The sequence below is a fragment of the Ornithorhynchus anatinus genome, chromosome 3 (genome assembly GCF_004115215.2).
Source record: "Ornithorhynchus anatinus isolate Pmale09 chromosome 3, mOrnAna1.pri.v4, whole genome shotgun sequence".
Classification (NCBI taxonomy): domain Eukaryota; kingdom Metazoa; phylum Chordata; class Mammalia; order Monotremata; family Ornithorhynchidae; genus Ornithorhynchus; species Ornithorhynchus anatinus.
The window spans coordinates 38857357-38883594 of NC_041730.1; the positions used below are offsets into that span (position 1 = coordinate 38857357).

The 26238-nt window shown below is 40.3% G+C and overlaps 1 protein-coding gene across 4 annotated transcripts in view; it reads left to right on the plus strand.

Moving 5' to 3' along the window:
* Positions 1–26238, plus strand: part of METTL15 (methyltransferase like 15) — a 164235-nt gene that overhangs the window by 10835 nt on the left and 127162 nt on the right. The gene's annotated exons all lie outside the window — the stretch shown is intronic.

Sequence of the window (26238 nt, forward strand, 5' to 3'; positions counted from 1 at the left end):
TGACTCTGCCTCCTTGCTGACCTCCCGGCCTCCTGGCTCTCCCCACTCCAATCTATACTTCACTCTGTTGTATAGATACTTCATTAACAGAAGCGTTCAGTCCAAATCTTGCAGCTCTTCAAGAATCTGCAGTGGTTGCCCATCCACCGCTGCATCAAACAGGGGCTCCTTACTGTCAGCTTTAAAGCGCTCAATCGGTTTGCCCCTTCGCATCTCACCTCTCTCTTACTACGGCCCAGTCCGCTCACTCCGCTCCTCTCGCGCCAGTTTACTTACTGGGTCCCAGTTTCATCTCTCTCACTGCCGATCCTTTTTCCGCATCCTTCCCCTAGCCTGGAACTCCCTCCCCCTCCATATACGTCACCCCACCACTCTCTCCACCTTCAAAGCATCATTAAGGTCACATCTTCAAGAGGCCTTCCCTGATTCAAGCCTCTTTTCCCTGGCGCTCACTCTCCCTTCTGCGTCATCTATGCAATCGGATCTGTGACGTTTGGACTTCTGATATTCGCTCCACCTCCCTCTAGACTGTGAAGTCATTATGGGCAGGGAATATGTCTGCTAATTTTGCTATACTGTACTCTCCAAAGAGCGTAGTACAGTGCTCTACCCATGGTAAGCGCTCACTAAGTACCATTGATTGTTATTAATGTTGTTCATTAATTGGGTGATTTAAGAGATCATCGTATATAGAACTAAGGTTCGCTTTTGCAAGATTAGGCTTTGCGTTTGCTCACAGCTCAATATTTCTTGCCCTTTGAAAACTATTAGCTCTTATTATTTCTTTCAGAGATCAGGCCATATGCGAGGCCTTTCCAGAATGACAGATTCAAAGCTTTGGGGTAGCTGAGATGATCTCCCCTTGAAATATTCATTTGGTGGAATATTTCCTACCAAAAGTACAGGCAGTCACAGACGCAATTGGTTCCTGAAAATTGCGTCCTGACAGAACGTAAGTCAGAACCAATTTTATCATGGGAACAATATTCTAAATAGGGGATTGGTCCCTCAGTCAAAGTTAGATACCTTATTTTCTTTCCCAAAATTACCCAGAATTGTCTACCCAATCAATGATAAGGGATTATTATGGCCACATTAATAATGTATTCATTTTGAGTCAGAGATGTTCCACAGTAGGGGAGCCTATTTTTACTCTCTTGAAGTATAATGAGAAGCAGCGTGGCTTAGTGTTAAGAGCACGGGCCTGGAAGTCAGAGGGCCTGGGTTCTAATTGTGACTATTCCACTTGCCTGCTGGGTCACTGTGGACAATTAGCTTAATTTCTCTGTGCCTCAGTTACCTCATCTATAGAAGAGGGATTCCATACCTGTAGCCCCTTGTACTTGGACCATGAGTCCCCACAGGGACCGTATCCAAACTGATTATCTTGTATGTACCCCAGAGCTCATAGTACAGTGCTTGACACATAGTAAGCGCTTAATAAAGGTGCTTATTATTACTATTATTTTAATGGTATTTTTTAAGCACTTTCTATGTGTCAAGCACCGTTTGAAGCTTTGGGTAGATGCTGTGAGCCCGTTGGATAGGGATCATCTTTCTTTGTCACCAAATTAGACTTTCCAAGTGCTTAGTACAGTGCTCTGCACAAAGTAAGCGCTCAGTAAATGCGATTGAATGAATACTGACACAGTCTCTCCCACATGGGGCTCACAGTCTAATTAGATGAGAAAGTAGGGATTGAATCCCCCATTTTGCAGTTGAGGAAACTGAGGCACAGAGAAGTTAAGTGACCTGCCCAAGGTTACACAGCAGGCAAGGGGCAGAACCAGGAATTAGAACCCAGGTCCTCTAGCTCCCAGGCCCATACTCTTTCCCTCTAGACCACGCTGCTTCCTATTTAAAGGGATGTGCTGAACTTCCTCCTGGTTATCAGGTGATTTCCCCGCTTTCTCTCCATCCTCCAGTGTCTCCTCACCCTCTTTAAACCCTTTGTCTACTTCATCAAAGCTTTTAAAGTCGTTTCCCCCTTCCCCGTAGCTCCCACGTACACCACCACCCTTGCCCTCACTCACATCTCCAGAGTTAGTGACACAAGGAAAGCTAAAGTTGTAAAGCCAGAAGCAATGCGTGTTATAAAGGTGAAACGGTGTGTAAATTTAGAGATGAAAGTGCCGTTCGCCTTCACTCAGAGTTTCTTAAGTCGAGGATATCCTGCAATAAAAAGTTGAACAGTCTTTAAGAAATACAATGTAAAAGCCAAGTTTTAATTTAAAAAATGTAAAAATAACGGTTGGGATGACCAGCGACAAAAGAGGAACAAGTTTCCCAATAACCTACTGTTGTGAAGTCTTTTTTTTTAATGGTATTTGTTAAGTCCTATGTGTCGAGCGCTGTTCTAAGTGCTGGGCGAGATACAGGTTAGTCAGATTGGGCACAGTCCTTGTCCCATGTGGGGCTCAAAGTCTGAGTAGAAGTAGAAAGGCATTGAATCCCCATTTTACATATGAGGTAATTGAGGCACAGTGAAGTTAAAGCGACTTGCCCGAGGTCAAACAGCAGGCAAGTGGCAGAACCGGAATTAGAACCCAGGCCCTCTGGCTCACAAGCCCGTTCTTTATCCACTTGGTCATGCTGCTTCCCATGTGTCTTCCTTTCTGACGCTAGCCGGGTATTATCTTTTGATTTAGGGTTTCCAGTGACTTTTAACCAGTAGTATTTCTTTGCATTAAAAAATAAAACATGTTATAGTCATCTGTGAGTACAATTGTTTCTTATTAGTTTCAGCTTTAGGAAAAAACCATCTAATCCACGGTTTCTAAAGTCTTCAAGAGTACTAGGGAATCAGCAAATAACGAACCTTTTGACAAGGAAGGTTTCCATTTCATCCAAAAACCATTATTTGCTTCCTTTCCTACTGAGCTTGTTTCCTAAATCATTTTCCTTTGCAAACTCTGAGTCATGCACCTCACTTGTTTCAATCACCTACTTAATTACTGTTTTCTACATTTATAGTCAACACTGACTTTACAAAAGAGAATTTTGCTTGATGCATTGACTTTTTTAATGTCTGAAGATAACCAAATTTGACACCTCTTGTACTATATGTGAGGCTTTGCAAAGTTACTTGCTTGAATGGGTAGAGGAAAAATGAGGGGGAGACGGTGTTTTGTCTGAAGTTCTATAGTCCCCCAAGCATGTTTTTCACAAATACGACTATAAAACATTTGCAGCCCAGACTGTTTCTTACTCCAACACAGTGAAAGAAATACAAATTAACATTAGGTGAATGGTGTTTTGAGAGGTTAGACTAAGTATTTCGAGAATGTTTTTTCCAAGCAAAGAATATGGACCCTGTTCTGTTTGAAAGAAGGTAATATTCACCGCTTGCAAAGTTCAGTCAGCTACTCCCCATCCCTTGGCTGTCTGGAAATGGGTGGCTGAGAAGGGCCGACCAGAAAATCTTATTCTCTTTGGGAAGCGGATGGTAATGAATGACATCAAGTGGGAGACATGGCTTTTTACCTCTCACCCATTTTCATTTTGTTCAAACCTCCTGCTTCCTGTCCTTGGACAGCTTTGGTGGTCTTATCAACTTGCAGGAAATCCTGATAATTAACAGTAATTGTGGGTTTTTTTCATGGTATTTGTTGAGTGCTTACTGTGTACCAAGCACTGTACTAAGCACTGGAGTAGATACAAGCTAATCAGTTTGGACACAGTCCATGTTCCATATGGGGTTTACAGTCCTAATCCCCATTTTACAGATGAGGTAACTGAGGCATAGAGAAGTTAAGTAGCTTGCCCATGGTCACACAGCAGATGTTCAGAGGCAGGATTAGAACCCAGGTCTTCTGACTCCAAGGCCACTGCTCTGTTTGTTATGTTCCTACCATATGCCAAGAATTCACCCAAGAGCTTAATACAGTGCCCTGCATCTAGTAAGCACTCAATAAATACCACTGATTGATTGAACTAAGCGCTGAGATAGATACAATATAAGCAGCTCAGACCCAATTCCTGACTCAGGTGGGACTCACGGTAAAAGGGGGAGGACAGCTGAGATAACTGAGGCACAGAGAAGGTAAAGTTGACTTGCCCAAGGCTACGTGGTCAGGCATGGGGCAGAGCCGGGATTGAAGTCCAGGCCTCCTGAGTCCTAGGCCCATGATCTGGGCTTAGGAATCAGAGGTAATGGGTTCGAATTCCGACTCTGCCACTTGGCATCTGTGTGACTGTGGACAAGTCACTTAACTTCTGTGCCTCAGTTACCTCATCTGTAAAATGGGGATTAAAATTGTGAGCCCCATGGGGGACAACCTGATCACCCTGTATCTACCCCAGTGCTTAGAGCAGTGCTCTGCACTTAGTAAGTGCTTAACAAATACCAACATTATTATTTCCAAATGATTACATGAAACCTAGAAACGATCCTGATGGTAGGCCTGTGATTTGAAAAGGTGTTTTTGCCTTCCCCACGACAAGCAGTTTACTGCTTTTCACCTGCAAGGCTAGTCCTTCTGTTTATAAATAGTTTCAAGATCCTCACCTGAGACCTGCTGAGAAACTATGTAGTCTTTTTGAATATAAGAGTAGCACTCAGAGCCATTCTGATCAACTTCAGCTACAATCCAGCGTTGAACCTGAGGGGAAATGTAATTAATTGAAGTTTATTCCTAAGGCTGTGCTTTTATAACTCATTCTGATTTCAGTGTATTCATAGTAACATGATATTTCAGTAAACACTAAGAAAACAATTTACTATGTCAAAGTAAATAAAGGAAATACTCAATTTTTTTTCCCATTTTGATGGTTATTAAAGTGATTTGTGAGGTTCAGGCTCTTGTCAAAGTATAGCTTTCTAATATTAAACCGTTACAAGGTCTGTGGGGCATATCGTGATTTTCTTTTCTTTTTTTAAATCTTTTATTTCACAGGAATTTCTTTACCTGGGGATTTAAAAATAATTCCTTTTAATGTAGAATGAGGCACATTTTTTGTTGTTTCATATAAATTCCATGCAATAAAAAACTGTAATCCTGATGTGGGCAGAGAATATGTTTGTCCACTCTGTTGTATTGTACTCTCCCAAGTGTTTGTTTAGTCCAGTGCACTGCACACAGAGAGTTTGCAGTAAATACCATTGATCAAAATTCCAAAGAAGCAAAAAGACTTCTCTCTAAGTTTATTATTCCATAATTTAAATGGTTTATTGCATCATCTTATCTGAAGAGTGGCAGGGGAAGTGTGGGAAAATTTGTGCAAAAATGTGTTTCTGGTACTCTCTGAGAATGAATTTCATATTGCATATTCATAAACAAGGGTCTGTAAGTAATAATAAGGATAATAATGATGGTATGTGTTAGGTGCTTACTACGCGCCAGGCACTGTACTAAGCACTGAGATGGATACAAGCAAATCAAGTTGGACACAGTCACTGTCCCATGTGGGGCTCAGAGTCTGAATCTCCATTTTACAGATGAGGGAATTGAGGCACAGAGAAGTGAAGCGACTTGCCCAGGGTCACATAGAAACAAAGGGGTCACTCGTTTTGCCTCGCAATTCAGAAGAAGCACCTTCATGGTAGCACAAGTGGCATCCAATCGCTTAGTACAGTTCTCTGCACACAGTAAGCGCTCAATAAATACGATTGAATAAATGAATTCGCTGTATTCTGACAAATGACTTTTATGTTTTAATAATCATGATGACATAAGAGAACCCCTTAGAAATATGTGTCTTTATGTTGGAAAAAGTTGCATAAAAAGTTGTGTCATCCCATAGTTCCCGACTGAAAACCTCAGCCACGGACAACCTTTCCACCACTCATTAATTGAGTGGTAGGGATTTTCTACGGATCTGAGGTGGAAGGAGAAGGTGAATGGGGCAAGAAAGGCCAAATAAATGACTTACATCTTTATTAGGTAACTTTATTTGTGTCACCTTTTTTCACTTGACTTCCTTCAGCTAAGTAGTTCTGTGGGGAACTGAGTTTTGAACACATTTTGGCACCATAGGGCAAAAGAAGACTTTAGTTAAAAAAAAAAATATATGAAAGGGAAAGATGCAGTGTTATATTTTAGTTCTTGTAACTATTTCAGTTTGAGAATGAAGAGAGTTTTTTCCCAAGATCTAAAGATGGGCGTTATGCCTCTAATCTTTAATATTTTGCTGAGTTAAAGGGGAGAAAAGGGAGTCCATTCTGAGCTGAAAGCTGAAGAGATGAAACCCGCAAGCAAATGAAGTTGTTTTCTGTTGGTAGAGCACATTTTAGTGAGTCATGCTCCCCAGTAGACGAGTCCCAGATCAATAGTTACAATCATAGCTATTGCAAAGGGTTACCTGCAGTGGCGCTTACCTGTCAATGCCGTTCTCTTAAATGCAGTTATCATTTTTGAGACAGGTGGAAAGAAGTGCTATTCAGCCCTGTCGGTGTTCATAACAGCTAATTTTACTCTGCTTCTGCTTCTCAGCTTTTCCACATAACAGAGTACAGTGTTTTAAGATGTTATATTTCAATAAATCAAGTTACAGAATTTAGCAGTGACTCATCTTGTAGTGCTGTTCTGCTAACTGCCTCCTCCACTTGCATTAAGCTTTGCACCGTTGGGATAAACCAAATACAATTTATCAGGGTACTTTTTCAGTTTTAGCTCAGTGACAACTGTGGCCCTAGAAATTATGGTCATTAATTTTCACCTTTGGTACATTTCCCCCTTTGTCCAGTTCCTTAGATCTTATTTAGGCAGTTTGTTTGCTTTGTAAATATTGGAGTGTCGTTGCACACATTCGCATCAAATTCAAATGAGGATCTATGCCTATATTCCAGATTCAAAACAAACTTTCCAGTTTGCTCATTTAACTTTTCGATGTCTGTTTAAGGGAGAAAATTTAATGGTGAAGGGTGGTCCCATGGTCTCTTGGGTGTTTTGGGCTGGTACTGTGTCCCACTTTTCCTCTTCATAGGGATTAGATAGATCAGTGTCGTCAGCCTTTTATTTAACTGTTTGCAAAGCACTGCACTCTATCCTTGGGCAAACATACAGTAGGAGCTAAAGATTGAGGCTACTTCTGGGAGCCAGGAGCTAACAATCTAATCAATCAATCAGTGGTATTTACTGAGCACTTACTGTGTACAGAGCACTATACTAAGCACTTGGGAGAGTACAATACAGCAGAATTAGCAGACACATCCCCTGCCCATAATAAGTTTACAGTCTAGTGGGGGTGATAGACATGGATATGAATAAATAAGTAATTTACAATATATAGTTTACAGCTTACTACCATACAGTAGCATAAGGTAAGTGCCTAGATACAAATGATAAGAACAAAATGGGCAATAAAAAAAAATGGTTAGATGTAGTTGTGAGATACGTAGATATGATGCAGATATCAGTTTGACTGATGGAATAACGTGACAGTGAGGTTGGCAATACTTCTTGGAGGAGGTGGCTTTTGAAGAGTAGTAGAAATAGTACTTATGATTATTAAGCGCATACTGGGTGCAGAGCACTGGACTAAGCACTGGGAGAATACCCAAATGGGATCAAGCAGAGACTGTCTCTCCAGGGACTCAGTTTTGAAATTATGAAGGGATGTGTTTTGACGGATTTAATCTGGTGGGAAACAATGCAATTAAATGACCGTTGCATAATGCTCTTCTCTCTTTTATAGAAATGACACAAATGCCAGTATGAGAGGACATACCAGTAATCTCTCAGGCCACAGGAGAGGAGACTGAAATGGGGAGAGGACCTGGAAAGGGAAGGATGGGTTAGAAGCAGCTGTGACCTCCTGGAAAGATCACAGGTCTGGTGGATCAGAGGACCTGGTCTCTAATCCCGGCTCTGCCATTTGTCTGCTGTGTGACTTTGAGCAAGTCACTTAACTTGCTTGTGCCTCAGTTCCCTTATCGGCAGAGTGGAGACTCAATACCTGTTCTTCCTTCTACTTTGACTGTAAGCCCTAAATGGGACCTGATTATTTTGCGTCTACCCCAGCGCTTAATATGGTGATTGGCACAAAGTAAGCGTTTAACAAATACTAAAATTATCATTACTATCAATAATAACACTAGTAATAAAAAGTAATTCCTCTCTGAAGCAGGTGATCGTGCCTTTGAAGGAGTTAAGTATTACCCCGTTGAAACATAGGGTATATATAGTTGAAGTTGCTTTTGGAAGGCCTAACTGAACCATATATCAGATCAGGACATTTTTGAAGGAGTGGAGGGGAGAGACCAAGGCATCACATTTGTAATTTAGAATTGCCGCAAAATCAAATGGGAACCAAAACTCTTGAACATTAAGACTCAGCACCCAAAAATTTTATGTGTATGAAAAATCTGAAAAAAAGTCCAAAAACCCATTTGTATTCATTCTGGATTTAAATTTAAGGGTGAGAAAAGCATCCCATCTAATATTAGTCAAATAATTCAGTAATCTGTATCTTTGCAATTGTAACTATGGTTTTGTCTATAAACAGCTTATAAAATATTTGTGCACTTCTACTATATGGATCGTGAAATTTCTTCCAATTTAACAGAGCCCAGATATGTAGAACTGCTATTTTAATTTCTGTTTCAACTCTTTTACAGGGAAGTCCTACTTTACTGATCAAAATCATAAATAAAGTTCAACTGATGGCAGTTTTACTGTGCAAACTTGAAAGTAATTGAAAAAAAATGAAAGTTTGCTATTATTGCATGTATGTAATAATTCCAGTTAGGGATTATTTTCATCAAATTATTATGAACTTTTATGGGTTAAAATCATTTCCATTTTCAGTTTTCATGATCCTTCATCTCTAATGAGTCCAGATTGAAAAATAAATAAAAAATGGTGGAGTCTGTTTTTTTTTAGAATGTGTCCATTTTTTCATCAAACATACCCACTGTGGGTACAAAATTTTATTAAAACTTGAACATGACCCACAGTCATGGTACTGAGCCTCTTGGATATTTACTTTTATTGCTAATTGATGCATTGTTGTTGAAATGTTGGAAACTGTGATAAAACTCTTGGACTAGATTGAAAAAAAATCAATCTGTAAAGCTGCTGTAATTTTACCCAGATACATAATCTTGTAAAATTACTTAATCTTACTTGAAACATAATTTAGTGTACTTTCCCAAGTTCTTAGTCTAGTGCTCTGCACACAGTGAGCAGTAAATAAACACCACTAATTAATTAACACCCTGCAAATCAATCAAATAAGAGGTGGTCACGAAACTCCAAGAAAGGACATAAATAAAAATAAGCATCCCAATTTGGGATTACCCAATGCTTTCCACAGGGGAAAAAAAAAGATGCTTAAGCTTGAAGTAATTTCTTATTGATAAATCAGAATAAAATTATTTCTCGGAACTGGAAATAGGAGCCTAAGCATAGTATTTGGCCTTTGTTGGGGTTTTTTGTCGTTGTTATGAACATATGTTAATTTATTCTGAAGACTCAATAGTGATAGAGATAGAGCGATCCGTTTACTAGATGTATTATTCATTTCCACAGCAGGGCTGTAGCCTTCGGGGTCACCATGGAAGATACATTTAAGCTATAAATAGAAGTACCATATTTACCTTGATTCCTCCAAAAACTGTTCAAGATTTTATCACTTAGTTCCTTTTCAATCTGAATTGGTTTTGGGTTAGCTATTGCTTTTATTAAGTGTGGAAGGGTACATACTCATCTAATTTGAGATTTGCTTCTGTACTATGTTCCCTCATCTTTCCCATAGCTTTTAATGCCTAAAGAAATCCCTTCTCTAGGCATATTTCTGGCTATTGCAGCTGCAATGTGCAACTCTTAAGTGCATGCTGCATTTTGGGCAGGACGCTGGGAGGGAATTAGAAGCATTCTTCTGACAATGACAGTGCAGTACAATTAAAAAAAAGTATGCCTTATCAGTGATGCTGATGGAACCAGGTGAGGTGCTTGTATGGGGTTCATTCTCGAAGTTGGAAAAAAGGTTAGGCAGCCCCATAGCTCTGTAGACCTTTATTTTGGTCTACCATGCTGCTAACCCACTCTGTTTGAAAGTCTCAGTCAATCATATTGAGCACGTATTCCCAGTCTATAATGAGCTTACAGTTTAGAGTGAAGGCAGACATTAATATGATTGTCATTTATAATATATAATTCAAAAATATGTTCATAAGTGCTGTGGGGTTAGGGGTAAGGAGAATATCAAGGTCCAGAGATCTTCCAAAGTATGTTCCGGCCTTCTTGATTTCATTTGTTTCCCTACCTGTCATTCCGTTGTTGATCAGTATGCAATTCTGTCAGGGCTTCCAGCCGTATGTTGCCTATATGAATTTTGAGTTGTATGTATGGCTTCCCTGGGGTAGGTTGATCCATCACTTTTATTTTCTTTAGACTTATCTTCAACCTGGAATACCTGGTTGATTCAGTGAAGCGGGTTATGGTCATGTGGCGGTCTTCTTGGGGCTGGGTCTCTTAAAGGTGCCGTCACTGCATTCAGTCATTCTCGAATGATTGTTTCTGGGATTTTGGATGCTACTCAAAAATCTGTTGAGTTGGTAGAATTTCCCAGAAGTTCCACAGTAATTGCAACAATGTGCATCCAGGTCTGCTTGCATGCTGGTTTCTCTTTGCATCCTTCAGAGGTGCAGCATAGAATAAATTGAACAGGGCTGGGCCCACTACACATCCCTACTTTATCGGTGGCGTGATAGGCAACAGAGAAGGCATCCTGGGCTCTGGCTCAGTGAGCCATCCCAACATGACAGAATCTTGATGAAATTTGCACTTTGTAGAAATGCCTTTCACCTCAATTCAGTTCCTAAGGGTTGTAGCTCTTATTTCCAGGCTGCCCCAGTGGAAAGCCCAAATACTAATTGGGATTTTATTTCCGTCCATCGTTGTCGTAGGCGGTGAGGTAGTAGCAAAAATTTGACCTTCCTAGTGTTGTCGTGTTTTGGCTGGCAGAGTTTAGGTGAAGAACTCAGTTCCATCCACAATTCCACCTGAAATAAACCTGAGGCAGAGTGGCTTCCAGATGGTCACGGGTTCTAATCCTGGCTCTACCACTTGTCTGCTGTGTGGCCTTAGGCAAGTCACTTCACTTCTTTGTGCCTCAGTTACCCCATATGGAAAATGGAGATTAAGACTATGAGCCCCATGAGGGGCAGGGGCTGTCTCCAACCCAATTTGCTTATGTCCACCCCAGAACTTAGAACAGTGCCTGGCACAGAATAAGTGCTTAAGAAACACCACAATTGTTATTATTCCAAAAACAGGAGGTTCAGCAAACTGAGGAGTTCCCTCCAACCCTGCTGTGAAACCTTGGTATCAGAATGTCATCCTGATTGACGCTATCGTAGGTTTGCCAACGCTATGTTCTTGTCCTTCGACTCTACCCCTGGCCTCAAGAGCCTAGGTGAGTGCCAAGATTGTAGCTAGATTAGCAGTTGGCTAAAGTCAGAAGTCTTCGATCAATCATGCACCCTCCTGTTCAGACAGGGTATTTCCTGACTGAGCACCTCGGAACCGCCCCCTTGCCTCTGAAAGCCAGAGCTCACCTGCCACCAAAACCTGCCAATTCTTGCTTTAGTGTATTAAAAATGAGTCAGGGACCTCATCAGCCATTTCGCTGCAAAAAGGATCTGTGAAAATGCTTGTACTGGGGCGTGGGGCATGCCGTGCAGTTTGCTTCTGATGGAACATGGTCTAGTCCTCATTAAACCTGAATTACTCCCAAATACAGAAATCAAGTTCCATGCCATTTTATTCTCCTCCCCAGGTCCCTTTAGACATAGATGCCACTTCAAATTGAGGAATTTGGTGGCGGGGGCCAAAATGGAGAAAGGCAGGATGCTTACAATTCAAACCCTGGACCTTAAGACATTTGGTCATATACCTCTAGTGAACAGGGGATGGAGCATCTGAAAAGTAAACTGCTAATGTTATTTCTATGGTGGTATTTAAGTGCTTATTGTGTAATGAGTACTGTGCTTAATGCTGGGGTAGATAGAACTCTACTGATGGGTATAAAATTTCCACCCTAATTACATGATAGGATAGCCAACTTTCACTTCATCAGCAGAAAATGGACATGTTAATCGTCCTTGTTGACTCTGCTTGGCAGTCAAGTGACCTCACCACCACCTCCCTGTCATCTTTCATTCTCTGCGCCTTCCCAAATCTCTTTAAACTTTCTTCCCCTTGTCCCTTCACCATGGCTTTTAAAATTGTTTCCCTTTTCCTTCCCGGCATTGCTCTGGGGTGCCACTCATGATGCCACTGAATGACAGAAACTATTAGTCAACATCTTTGTTGTTACTCTGAGATTAAAAAACAGCAACCCAAAGTTATTTTACTCCCTACAAATGAAGAAAATATGGTTCTGTTTATTACTACAATTTAGGAATCTTTATTACCTTTTTAACTATTCAGTATATCCTCTTCCCCAAGGCTGTAACCTCGGCATTACCCTTGACTCATCTCTCTCATTCAACCCACATATTCGGTCTGTCACCAAATCCTGTCGGCTCAACGTTCACAACAACGGGAAAGTCCCCCTTTTCCTCTGCACCCAAACTGCTACTATGCTGATCAAACCATTGATCCTCTCCCACCACGACTATTGCACCAGCCTCCTCACTGACATCTCTGTCTCCTGTTTTGCCCCACTCCAGTCCATGCTTCATTCTGCTGCCTGGATCATTTTTCTACAAAAGTATTCAGTTCATGTTACCCCACTCCTCAGTATCCTCCACTGGTTGCCCATCCACCTCCGCATCAAACAGAAACTCCGTACCATTGGCTTTAAAGCACCAGATCCCCTTGCCCACCTCTATCGTGCCTCCCTGATTTCCCACTACAACTACTATGCTCTCTTCGCTCCTCTATTACTCACTGTATTACTGTTACTACAGCGTGGCTCAGTGGAAAGAGCCCAGGCTTGAGAGTCAGAGGTCATGGGTTCTAATCCCAGCTCCTCTGCTTGTCCGCTGGGTGACCTTGGGCGAGTCACTTAACTTCTCTGTGCTTCAGTTACCTCATCTGTAAAATTGGGATGAAGACTGTGAGCCCTATGTGGAACAACCTGATTACTTTGTATCTACCCTAGTGCTTAGAACAGTGCTTGGCACATAGTAAGCGCTTAACAAATACCAACATTATTATTGCCCTCGTCTGTCCCACGTCCTGCTTCTGGGCTGGACCTCCCCCTCCTTTTATGTCTGACAGACCATCACGCTCTTTACCTTCAAAACCGTATTAAAATCACATCTCCTCTAAGAAGCCTTCCTTGACTAAGCACTCATTTCCCCTACTCTCCCTTCAGCATTCACCTGTGTACAAGTATCTGTACCCTCTAAGCATTTGATATTCACCCTACCCTCTGCCCCACAGCACTTAGGTACATATTCACAATTTATTTTAATGTCTCTCTCCCCCTGTACACTAAGCTACTGATGGACAAGGGAACATGTCTACAACTATTGCATTGTACGCTCTCAAACTCTTAGTACAGGGCTCTGTGCTCAATAATAATACTTATTGTGGCATTTGTTGAACACTTCCTATGTGCCAGACACTGTACTAAACAGTTGTTGTTGGCCGTTCCATTCTTACTTGTTTTCTGGGAACGTTCCTTTGATTTTTTTTTCCTGAAGATACATGTGAACTGGACTTAATTGAAACTCCATGAGCAACAACAGGAATGTAAATATTACACAAGTACTGATACTTTTTCAGAAATTGTGGAAATCGATTTCCCCAGTTGACATTCCATCTAGGCAGCAAACAAACTTCGACTTGTCAGAATGATGCACTGGAAAATAGTTGTTTAATTCAATGTGTTGCATCTGACAGTTCAGTGTTCATAGCATGTCCTATACTCTATCAAAAAGAAATATGTTGCCAGTATTCAATCCCCTTTTAAAATGAAAAGTGTGAGTATATATTCATGTATAATGCATTGTTCCTCCTATGTAAGAGATAAGAAGGGTAAATTCCAGGAGGCAATTCACTCTTTTCCCATTTTTCCTGTTGTCATGATCTGTCTCAGGAAAGAATAGTGTAGTGGGTTGATCAACCTTCGGTCCTCAGGGTAGATGCATGGCAGACAGAAGAAACAAAATTCTTGATCTGTTTTATGGAGAATCAGGATGGTCTTATCAGTGAGGTGGCTGCACCATTCTTCCTCAGTCTGTCTCCTTTACACATCCTTCTCACTTCTAACCCCATTCCCCAACAAACCTATTGATCCAATATGTTTTTAAAGTTAACCTCAAAACATCCTCAAAGCCCTCCTAATATGGCTTACTATGGAAACTACGTACTGGGGGAACTAAATAAAATTCTCAGTTCTAACTCAAGTGAAGAGACCTGTAAGTTCAGTTCTGGAAATTTTAAAAGACAATATTTTCATAAGTGCTTGGACTGTCCACTGTTCTAGATTCTTATACCATAGCCCCCCAAATCCTCTGTACTTGAAGTTGCATGCCTTCAAAATAAGGGAGAAGCAATATATGATTCAATTTGATTGTGGAAGCACTTTTACAGTCAAATCAATTTTTATGGCAATTTTTTTTGGTAAGACAAATTGAGGAAAGTAATTTACTTGAACCCCATTCCCCTCTGTCACTTATATTTTTTGACCTCTGGCAAGTAACAGAGATCATCTGTTTATCTTCTCACCAAAACCCTGTTCACCCCTGAGTTTCCCATCGCTGAAGATGGCACCACCATCCTTCCTGTCTCACAAACGCGTAACCTTGACGTTATTCTTGTTGCTCTCATTTGACAGTATATATACCATTTATATTTTCATTACCCTATTTATTTTGTTAATGAAATGAACATCACCTTGATTCTATTTATTTGCTATTGTTTTAATGAGATGTTCATCCCCTCGATTCTATTTATTGCTATGGTTCTTGTCTTTCCGTCTCCCCCGATTAGACTGTAAGCCTGTCAAAGGGCAGGGACTCTCTCTATCTGTTACCGATTTGTACATTCCAAGCGCTTAGTACAGTTCTCCGCACATAGTAAGCGCTCAGTAAATACTATTGAATGAATGAATGAATGACCCACATATTCAATCCATCACTAAATTCTGTCGATACCACTTCACAGCATTGCTAAGATCTACCCTTTCCTCTCCGTCCAAACTGCTACCACATTAATTCAGTCACTTATCTAATCCCACAAGGATTACTGCGTCAGCCTCCTTGCTGACCTCCCAGCCTCCTGCCTCTCTCCACTAGAGTTCATACTTCACTCTGCTGCTCAGATCATTTTTCTACAAGAACGTTCAGGACATTTCACCCCACTCCTCAAAAGACTCCAGTGGTTGCCCATCCACCTTTGCATCAAACAGAAACTCCTCACCATTGGCTTTAAGTCACTCCATCACCTTGCCCCGTCCTACCTCACCTCCCTAATCTCCTACTACAACCCAGTCTGCACACTTTGCTCCTCTAATGCTAACCTTCTCACTGTGCCTCGATCACGCCTATCTCGCTGCCAACCTGTAGCCCACGTCCTGCCTCTGACCTAGAAATGCCCTCTCTCCTCAAATCCGACAATTACTTTCCCCCGCCTTCAAAGCCTTTTCGAAGATACATCTCCTCCAGGAGACCTTCCCTAACTAAGCCCCCCCTTTCCATTTCTCCCACTCCCTTCTGCATTGCCCTGACTCGTTCCCTTTTTTCTTCCCCCCTCCCAGCCCCACAGCCCTTATGTACATATCTGTAATTTATTGATATTAATATCTGTCTCCCCACCTCTAGACTGTAAGGTAGTGGTAGGAAGGGAATGTGTCTGTTTATTGTTATATTGTATTCTCCCAAGTGCTTAGTACAGTGTTCTGCACACACTAAGTGCTCAATAAATACTGCTGAATGAATGAGTGAATCTTAAGGTTCTATTTGAATTCCAGAACACAGAATGCTTAATTGGCAGTCGTGTTAGAACGTTTGGATGGCACCACAAGCGATCCGATTTGAGTAAATAGAAACCTTCCGCTTGGATAAAATGTGCGTAAAGTAGATTATTTTAAGCTAGTTCTATTTCATTTTTAATTCCACCTTCTTGTATCCTTTTCAAGAACAGAAATTCATTTATTCAGATATTGTTTAAATTTATATAGACATAGATTGAACAGAAATCAGTTGAATTGTAATTTGAAATGATTATTTTGTGTTGAGGTCAACTAACCAGTTACGTGGTGGCTGCCATCATGAAGAAACCTGAGGGTAAGCTTATATTGTAGTACTTGCCTTGGCCTATGCCACATGCAGACATGCCCAGCAGTTTCTTTTGACATCAAATCACACTCTATCCAGACAAACGCTATGGTCAGAAGAATGTCTTCTAATTCTTCAACGGCGTTATATACAAAATCTTCATTGAAATCATGCATTATCAGAAAACTGACTTTTTAACAAAAACACCTTTTATAGCTGCAGTTTTAGAGCAGTGAATATTCTTTTCAAAACCAAATTCCTTTCAGAGACTCTTTTCCATTCTTCTTATTAATGAATACAAATGAAACTTTGAAAACTATCTCTGACTGCTAAACCTCTTGCAAGATATTCAGTAGTCTTCCGGTCATCTAAATTTATCACAAGGCTTTTGCTAAGGAGGTTGGTGAACCTTCTTTCCTTTTGATCTTGCATCCTTGTGGGTGCTTGGCTATTTCTTCTGTAAGAAAAAGTTTTGCTGGATGAGTCAGTGCACTGAGTCATAGGCAGCATGAAGCCTCTGGTGTTCTAGACTAACTAATTGGAAACAGTCTCAAAATTAATTAAAGCTCAGTTGTCAGCTCACTGTTACTGATTGACATCCAACTGAAGTACTTTGGTTTTGGCAACTTGCTTTAATTGTTCTTTGGATTTGTTTTGGATAGACCTTTGTTTTTTATATATTAAAAAAAGTTGTTGATATGATCTGGGTCATTTTTGTTAAATAGCCCCCTTGTTCTGTTTATTTTTGGGGGTAAGTCTTGGTCATTTCTTTTTATCCTGTAAATTTCAGACATCTAGAAGGGGAACATGTCATTACCATCAGAGATAATCTGATGCACTTCCCAAAGAAGTATATCCAACCTCTCCAAAATAAAACAAAGACTGGTAGTAGTTGTTGTAGTGTGTGGATTCCTCCTCTGAAATGCCCACAATGGCTTCAGTGGGTTCATTAAAAATGAGGAGCTTATAAAGTTTTCCTTTCTACATTTTTCTGTTGTTCTGTTGAACAGTGCCAATTAGGATCCAGTCCTATTGGTGCCAAAAAATTTGTGTCCTCTCTTAGCCCCTGCATCATGCTTCAAATGAAATGGGAACATGAAATCCAACATTGTTTTTCTATTCAGTCCACAGCTTTCTCTTGAGGGATTATCTTCAATTTAAGGCGGTTTAGGAAGCCACAAAGTTGCACACTTCTTGCCTTCAGTTATTCCAGAAGGAATCTAGCATAGCTTGTTTGGGGAACATATTATATCTGTAATAAGAAAAGGGAAAACGGAGTTTTGCTAACAGAATGTTTTCTTATCCACACACAAGGATTATTTCTGAGACTTTATATACTTATTAATAATAGGTTGTTCAACAGGCCTGGATCAATTTGTCATGATTGAGTATTTCTGGGCGTTTGATTTTCCTTTCCCTCTGTTTTTGCCATTTTATAAGGCAGGAGAATAATGGAGATGTAAACTAAAGTGACTGAAAAGTGGGTTTCAAATGATGGGTCAGGAAATCTATCCATAGCTTTTAAGCAATGATATTGTTTTAACAGTACTTCTAAGACAAGTTGTTGCTGTTATCTATCACTATTCCTATGATCAGTGGTATTTATTGAACATTTTCTGCATGCAGAGCACTGTTCTAAGTGTACTTGATGGGAGTTCCTGGGCAAGGAGGGTATTTGAGTTTGAATTTTTCTATCAATCAGTGGTATGTATTGAGCCCTTAGTTCTAGGTACTAAGCACTTGGGAAAGTACAATGCAATAGATTTGGTATAATACCCAAGCATCTTACAATCTAATGAAGACAGACATTAAAATCAATTACAGATAGGTGAAGGGGCAGAGCAGTGGAATATGTATGCACAGCAGTGCTGTGGGTGGGATGAGTATCAAAGTGCTTAAGGGGGTACAAACCCAAGAAGGAGCATGGCCTAGTGAATAGAGCACGGGTCTGGGAGTCAGAAGGACCTGGGTTCTAGTCCTGGCTCAACCACTTGTCTGCTCTGTAACCTTGGACAAGTCACTTAACTTCTAAGTGCCTCAGTTACCTCATCTATAAAATGGGGATTAAGACTGTGAGCCCCATGTGGGACATGGACTCTGTCCAAATTGGTTAGCTTATAGCTATCCCAGCGCTTAGAACAGGGCCTTGCTTATAGTAAGCACTTAAAAAAAGTACAATCTAGTTTCAAAATATTTCATTCCAAATGCAGTGAATTTGTCCTCCTTTCTACATTATCATCTTTCAAAGTGCAGTTTCCCCATACTGTGGGAGTTGCGTTCTTGACAAACCTGATGTTATGGAAAGTCACATTATAAAGCTGATGTCTTAACTGATGCCATATCTACACGTTCTTTGCCTATATTATTTTCAATCAGGATAGATATGCAATATTTGAAAACTGTTCCTTAGTCCCCAAGAACGTTCTAGTCAAAATGTAGTGAAAATGTTTGGAAGGAATAATTGGCAGAACCTACTAGGTACCCATTTTTGAGGTTTAGCCGTTAATGGAATTGACTGAGCATTTACTATGTGCAGAGCACTGTACTAAGCGTTTGGGAGACCACAATACAACAGAATTAGCAGACATATTCCCTGCCTACAACAAGCTTATAGTCTAGAGGGGGAAATAGGCATTAACATGAATAAATAGCAATATTTATTGCTATGCTTAACATTATACTAAGTCAATGCTGAGGAAGTTATAAGGAGTGAATCTCCTTCAGGAGACCTCACGAGGCAATGTTAAGAATTCTGAATAGAAAGTCAAATCCTCTGTGGTGAAAGAATGAATAAAGATCAAGTTCAAGAAGGATAGATTCAGGTCCTGAGGGCAGGGACATTAGGACTATCCGGAACAGGTTTTCTGCTTAAATTGGTGAATGATGAGTAGGGTGGTCCTTAACGACACTAAAGAATATCAGTCACCCCTTTGCAAACCTAGAGGCAACCGTTATGGATTGTGTTATGTAAAGTCAGGCAACGGAAAAGCTCACCGAGGTTCTTTTTGGAAATCTACAGAATTTAGGGCATGTTTCTGGGTGGAACTGACCTCCTCCATTGCTCCCGAGCCATTGTATTTCCATCTTAGATTCCCAGGCAGATAGATATTTATTGTAAATAGTGTCCACCCCAAACCCAAAAAAGGATAGCAACAATGCTACTAAAAATCTTTCGCCCTTCAAAAATTCCTTCTCAAAAATCATTCATTCATTCATTCAATGATCCAACCATATTTATTGAGCACTTAACTGTGTGCCGAGTACTGTACTAAGTGCTTGGGAGAGTACAATACAACAAATCAAACACCACTCCCACTTCCAAGCCACAGGATGAGGCTGCAGTAGCCAAGGGAGAAGTGAGACTAAGAATGGAAGATGCAGATATCAGGCATGAAGTCACCCAGTGTCTGATCAGCACTGGACAGGGCATAGGACCTGTGAAAACCAGACTGTTTGGGATAAATGGACAGAGACCAACCTAAATGACGTAGAGCAAGGTGAAGCAAGGCCAACTGTGACCCGACCTCCCTGCCTTAAATGCTGTTAGTACCAACAATTCTGGGGATGCGAGTCCAATATTTAACTGTGCCCTGGGAATTCACTTTCTAGCTGCACAGCCTTTGGACCCAGGATCATTCAGGCCTTCAGAATGCTCAGACACTTGGGTCTATTTCACACCCAACTCATGTCCCTTTTGTGGGTTGAGCCTAGTCCAGTCCCATGGAGTTCACCGTCAAACCAGCTGCTCCCCTCCTCACATTCTACTCTGGGCTTAGTTTCTAAATCCAAATTATTTAACCAGTGATACTGGTCAGGCATTTCTCAAACTTCCAGATGGACACATATCTTGGACTGAGTGGGCAGTGTTGACAGAATCACTTTCTAAAGGACTCAGGAGAGTTGAGGCTTTGTTTTTACCACAGGTATTCTCACGAGGTGATAATGGCCCCAGACCAGTTTTTAATTTCTGCTAAACTACTCCCACACAGCTTTGTTTGCATACATTTATGCACCCCTTTGTACACCAGTGCCAGAAAGGCAAATAGTAGATTGAAATTTCTACTTATTAATTTAATTGGATTTTAGAGCCCTGGCCTGGGAGTCAGAAGGCCCTGGGTTCTAATCCCGGCTCTGCCACTGGTCTGCCATATAATAATAATAATAATGTTGGTATTTGTCAAGCGCTTACCCTGTGCCAACCACTGTTCTAAGCACTGGGGTAGATACAAGGTCACCAGGTTGTCCCACGTAAGGCTCACAGCCTTCATCCCCATTTTCCAGATGAGGTAACTGAGGCACAGGCACTTCATTTCTCAGTTACCTCACCTGTAAAGTGGGGTGTAAGACTGTGAGCCCCATGTGGGACAGGGACTGGGTCCAATTGGATTATCTTGTATCTACCCCAGCACTTAATACAGTGCATGGCATCTAGTAAGTGCAGAACAGATACTGGGGAGGGAGACTAGGTTTTGAATCCCTGTTACAGAAGAGAAAACTGAAGCAGAGAAAAGTTAAGTGGCTTGCCCAAGGTACACAACAGGCAAGTAGCCTAGCCGGGAAGAGAACCTCCGTGCCTTGATTCCCGGGCCCGTGCTACTTTAATTGGGCCACGGAAAGGCAAAGGTCAGAAAAATCACTTTCAACCCTTATCCAACCATGCTGTCACGAAGCGTAATTGCAAATCCTTGGTGAGATTCTTAAGGCCGTCAAACTTTCTTTCATTTGCGGATGGTATCATGTTTTTGTAAGGTCTAGAATGCAATACAAAGGTCTTGATGTTTTACCCTGCACTTCCATAACTGATGTGGAGAAAAGATCAAGTCTGTTGTGCTCGGTAGTCTGGTCTAAGGCCCCTTGGCGAGTCTGATAGCATGACAATGATTTTCTTTAGTAATTGGTCTAGAAGGATTCTCTCCCACTGGAGTATATGCTCTTGTGGGCAGAGATGTGTCTATCAACTTTTTATATGTTCATAAGTGCTTAGTGCAGTCCTCTGCATACTTTAAGTCCTCAATAAATACTACTGATTGATGGATTAATAAATTGACTCTAGCTAAAATCTTGCTAGAAAGCAAGTAAGCTACCACTATAGTTTTCACAGTCAGCTTTCTCAGCTATATTTGCAAAGATGAATTTGGCAGCATCTCTTTAGAATTTCGTATTTTGAGGAATGTAGTTTATAAATTCTTAAACAGTACTTTCCCTTTTCCCTTGTAAATCTAAGAAGATATGTTATTGGAACTTAATAAATTTATCCTTTTTCATGACAGAGTAGTGGTGACTTCTTTAAATATTGCGGGCAAGAGCAGGAAAAGTTTGGCTTGGTGGGAAAGAGATGAAGCCTGGGAATCAGGGGACCTGGGTTCTGATCCTGGCTCGGCCGCTTACCTGTTTTGTGACTTTGGGCAAGTGACAGGTTGTACTTCAGTTTCCTCAACTGTAAAATGGGGAATCAATACCTCTTCTCCCCTCTACTTAGATTGTGAACCTCACATGGGACAGGGACTGTGTCCGGCCCGTTTATTTTATCTACCCCAGCTTAGAGCAGTCCATGACACATAGGAAGTGCTTTACAAGTGTAATAATAATACTAATAATAATGGTAATAATAATATTTTCACAAACTGTGAGGTTTTTGGTGCTTTTTAGGAGCTCAAGAAAAGACCTGAAATATGGTAGACTTCTTTAATCTTACTTCTAACTACAATATGCTTTTCCAGTAGAGGTTTGAATACCAAAACAAATATACAAAATTGACTACTTAACCTGTAACCACATCAACATCAACCACTGTTCTTCTACACCAATCCTCAAAGATTATGCTTCTGTCTTTTTACAGTAAATATTACGTGTCACGATATTATAAGTGCAAATTTGTAAGAGGATATTGTTCAGTTGTTTGAAAGATCACAAACAGCAGACCTAGTGTGGACCTCAGAGTCAGAAGGACCTGGGTTCTAATCCTGACTCCACCACATTTCTGCTGTGTGACCTCAGACAAGTCACTTAACTTCTCTGTGCCTCAGTTACCTCATCTGTGAAATGGGGATTAAGACTGTGAGTCCCATGTGGGACAGAGACTGTGTCCAACCTGATGAGTTTGTATCAACCCCAGGACTTAGAACAATGCTTGACACATAGTACGTGCTTAATAAATACCATCATCATCATCATTATCACTAACTTGCTATGGCAGAGTTGTTTAATTGCCTATTTGTTTTTCCTTTTCTGAATTTAAGAAATGCATGTAAGTGCTGTTTGTTGAGTTTGACCTGTTGAGTAGATGAGAAAAATGAAGTGAAGAATAGGGTGGAATAAACTAGCAGATTTGTAGTTTATTGGGTCTTTTGCAGGAGAATAATTACCAAATTAGAAAATGTAATTTCATCAGGTTTTATCCTAAAGTTTTGGCTTGGTGACCCAGGCTGAGTGGGCAAGAGAGAATGCTAGGAACATGATGGAGCTGGCATTTAGAACATCCAAATGATAAAATTTAACACCCACTGACTCATGAAACAGAAACAATTAAGGTACCAATTTTAGAAGATCCCGGACACAGGCTATAATACTTGGGCTAGATTAACAAATAGTCCATGTGGTGGAATTGGGTACATGGACCAGGCACAACAATTACTTATACTAGAAAAGGTTTTTATTTATCTTTGGTGACCCTGTCAAACTTCATAAATTGCTGTGTTTGCCCATTTTGAAAACATAAATGGAGACGTATACAATTAAAATAATGGATTGACTGGAATGTTTGAAGTGATTTGTTTACCTCTGTTGCTTCTGTAATTTTTATTTATTTACATATAAGTCATTCGAGTAGAAAATGTTTATCACCTATTTTTGTTGATTTTTTAGAGAAGTATTTCTTCCTTAAAAGTCAACCTCTTTTTATAACTCTAACACTTTTATCAGTCTACCAGTGGTATTAAGTGCATATTAATTGCACAGCACTGTACTACTATATGCTTGGGAGAGAAAAAGAGAAGCAAAACTCATGTTCTTTACCCTCAAGGGGTTTACATTCTTCATGGCTCACTTCCAACATTTGATAATAGAATAGGCTCTGGGGTAGATAAAGTCCTGAGAGTAAGTTTAATAAAGGGGTGGGGAGGGTGTGTGTGTTTGTGTGTGTGTGTGTGTGTGTGTGTCTGTGTTTTGTATATGTCCCAATTGGAGTCTCTTTTGTGCTATATATTAACACTGAGCCAAAACTCCTAGCTACAAAGCACCAGAAGATTTCAAAGTTATTCTTGTCTACTCACTGATAAAAATTGCTGTGTGTAATTCATATATTTATCAGTCCAAATTAGGAAAGTCAGAAATGCACTTCCAAAAGCTATAAGTCTTCCTGGTAATGCAAATCATTAGAGACTTTGAAAAATAGATTTTTAAGCAATTATATCCCATCAGATCCAAACATTTACGTTATTATTTAGTTCAAGTAAATAATAAAGTTGATAAAGTCTTAAATTTCTCCTCCAACCTGTCAAAATACTAATACTAATACTGATAATAATAAAGCATTTATGTGCCAAGTGGTGGAATAGATACTGGATAGATTAGACACAGTGCTTGTTCTCCCGTTGTGGCTCATAGTCTGAGAAGGAGGGAGAACAGGTATTTTATCTCCAGTTTACAGATGAGAAACCTGAGGCACAGAGAGAGTATGTCACCAGCCCCTGATCCCACAGAGGCAAGTGGCAGAAACCAGTAGTAAACCCATATATGCTGATTCTCAAGTCTCATGCTCTATCCACTACACCAAACTGCTTCCAATTACTAGTATTTCATTCTGAGAAAATGATATTATTAAAAGACAAGGTCTTTGAGTCTGACAAATGCACGCAATGGAACCTTTTAGAGGATCTTAATTTCATGTGTCCATCATGGGAATGACATAGAGAGTATTGTCCAAAACATAATGGGGGAAAAAAACATTGCTGCAAGAGTCAATTCCAGATGATGACAGTATCAGAACCCATTGTACATTTTCTGATAATTCGTTCACTCATTTATTCAATAGTATTTATTGAGTGCTAACTATTTGCAGAACACTATACTAAGTGCTTGGAATGTGCAATTTGGCAACAGATAGAGACATTCCCTGCCCAGTGACAAGCTCACAGTCTAAACGGGGGAGACAGACAGCAGAGCAAAACAGAACAAAACAGAACAAAACAAAAGCAAGACAACATTATCAAGATAAATAGAATCAAGGGGATATATGCCTCATTAACAAAATAAATAGGGTAATAAATAATATATATAAATGGGCACAGTGCTGAGCAGAGGGGAAGGGGGAAGGGAGAGGAGCAGAGGGTGGGGGGAAGGGGGAGCAGAGGGAAAGGGGGGCTCAGTCTGGGAAGGCCTCTTGGAGGAGGTGAGCTCATCCCTTACTATTGTCTGCACTGATCAGTTGGTTCCAGATCCTAGTGTCTCCTTTGGAAGTTTTAAGAAAGAATCATCTGGGATGTGGATTGGGCTGGCATGAAAATAAGGAACTAGTGCAATGAAAACACCACTCTATGTGGCTTTCCATCTACTGCCAGGATCAGCAGCAGCATCAAAATAACTTTTGGCAACCTCTTAAGATGGAAATTTCAATGGCCCCCAAATCCAGGTTTATCTTAAGAGCGTGAATATATGAAAATTGCAACATTTATTGCACAAAAACAGCACAAAGGGGTGTTTAACAATAAATTAATAATGAAAACAATAATGTAATAAGAATGATAAAATAGAGAATTCATTACATGTCCCTAAAGCACATTATTTTATTTCTGATGTGCTGATTTCATCATTCTCATCTCTACATTTAAAGGTCGGCATAATTTCTAGCTTAACTGAGTCATAGTATTTACAATAATTGAAGATTATGAATTTTTGACTTCATTGTTAAACATAATCTAGCGTAAATATTGTCAACTTAGTATTGGAGATCTTATTGTAGTATTCAATAGCAAACCAAAACATTTTTACAGAAAACCCAACAAGTATTATCTCAGGTCCATGTTCAGTGGCGCATTTATTTTCTGGAAAATTTCCATTTGGAGAGTGAAGATGTTTTAAATAAGATTTTACAGTTAACCAAAAGTTACAAAAAAAAGAAGTAATTCTTGGGTGTGATAATGAGGAGAGAAATACTCATGTGGGTGTTCTGAAGATTAATTAGTTGCCTGTGTAAAGTGCTTTAGAAAAGAAAAGCACTATATAAGAACTAAATATTATTACTTTTATTCCCAGAATCCCAGCAGCTCCTACTGCTACCTTCCCATCTGCTTGTCTTTCTTCACCTACTGCTACAGCTTCCTTTTTTTTTTCCCCTCTGGCAGCTTTGCTTTTGCCTGCATTTGAATTCCATGCCAAATTTTGCATGTCATAACTCTTTTCACATGCCATTGTACCCAATTACCTAATTAATTTTTATAGGTCTCTCTAATCATATAGGGCGGTTTTCCTTATGCAGTTCTCGGACCATTATGAATGTCAAGGGAGTGCTCTCACTTTTAGCAGTTTCTGTAAAATAATTCAGTTTATATAAGTTTTCTGGGTTTGAGGCAAATGGGTGCTTCTGAAAACTTAATGTATATTGTTCATTTCCTGTCGGAGGCATTAAGCTTTAATAAGTGTAAGTACACAGCTATCTATTATTGGCCTGCTTCCTTTATTTTGTTGGGCTCTCCAAGTACCTATTTATTTTCCTTCTCTGGAATCCTTTATCCCTTCCCATTAGAAAGAGGCTGCATTTGACACAATATATGTAGGGCTGCCAGGTCTAGGAAGCCTGCAGAATTTCAGGATCTCTGCTTTTGAGCCCTTGGGATAAACTCAAAATTTAAACTGACATGAGGTCACATAATAATAATATTCGTATTTGTTAAGCGCTTACTATGTGCAGAGCACTGTTCTAAGCGCTGGGGGAAATACAGGGTAATCAGGTCATCCCACGTGAGGCTCACAGTTAATCTCCAGATTACAGATGAGGTAACTGAGGCACAGAGAAGTCAAGTGACTTGCCCACAGTCACACAGCTGACAAGTGGCAGAGCCGGGAGT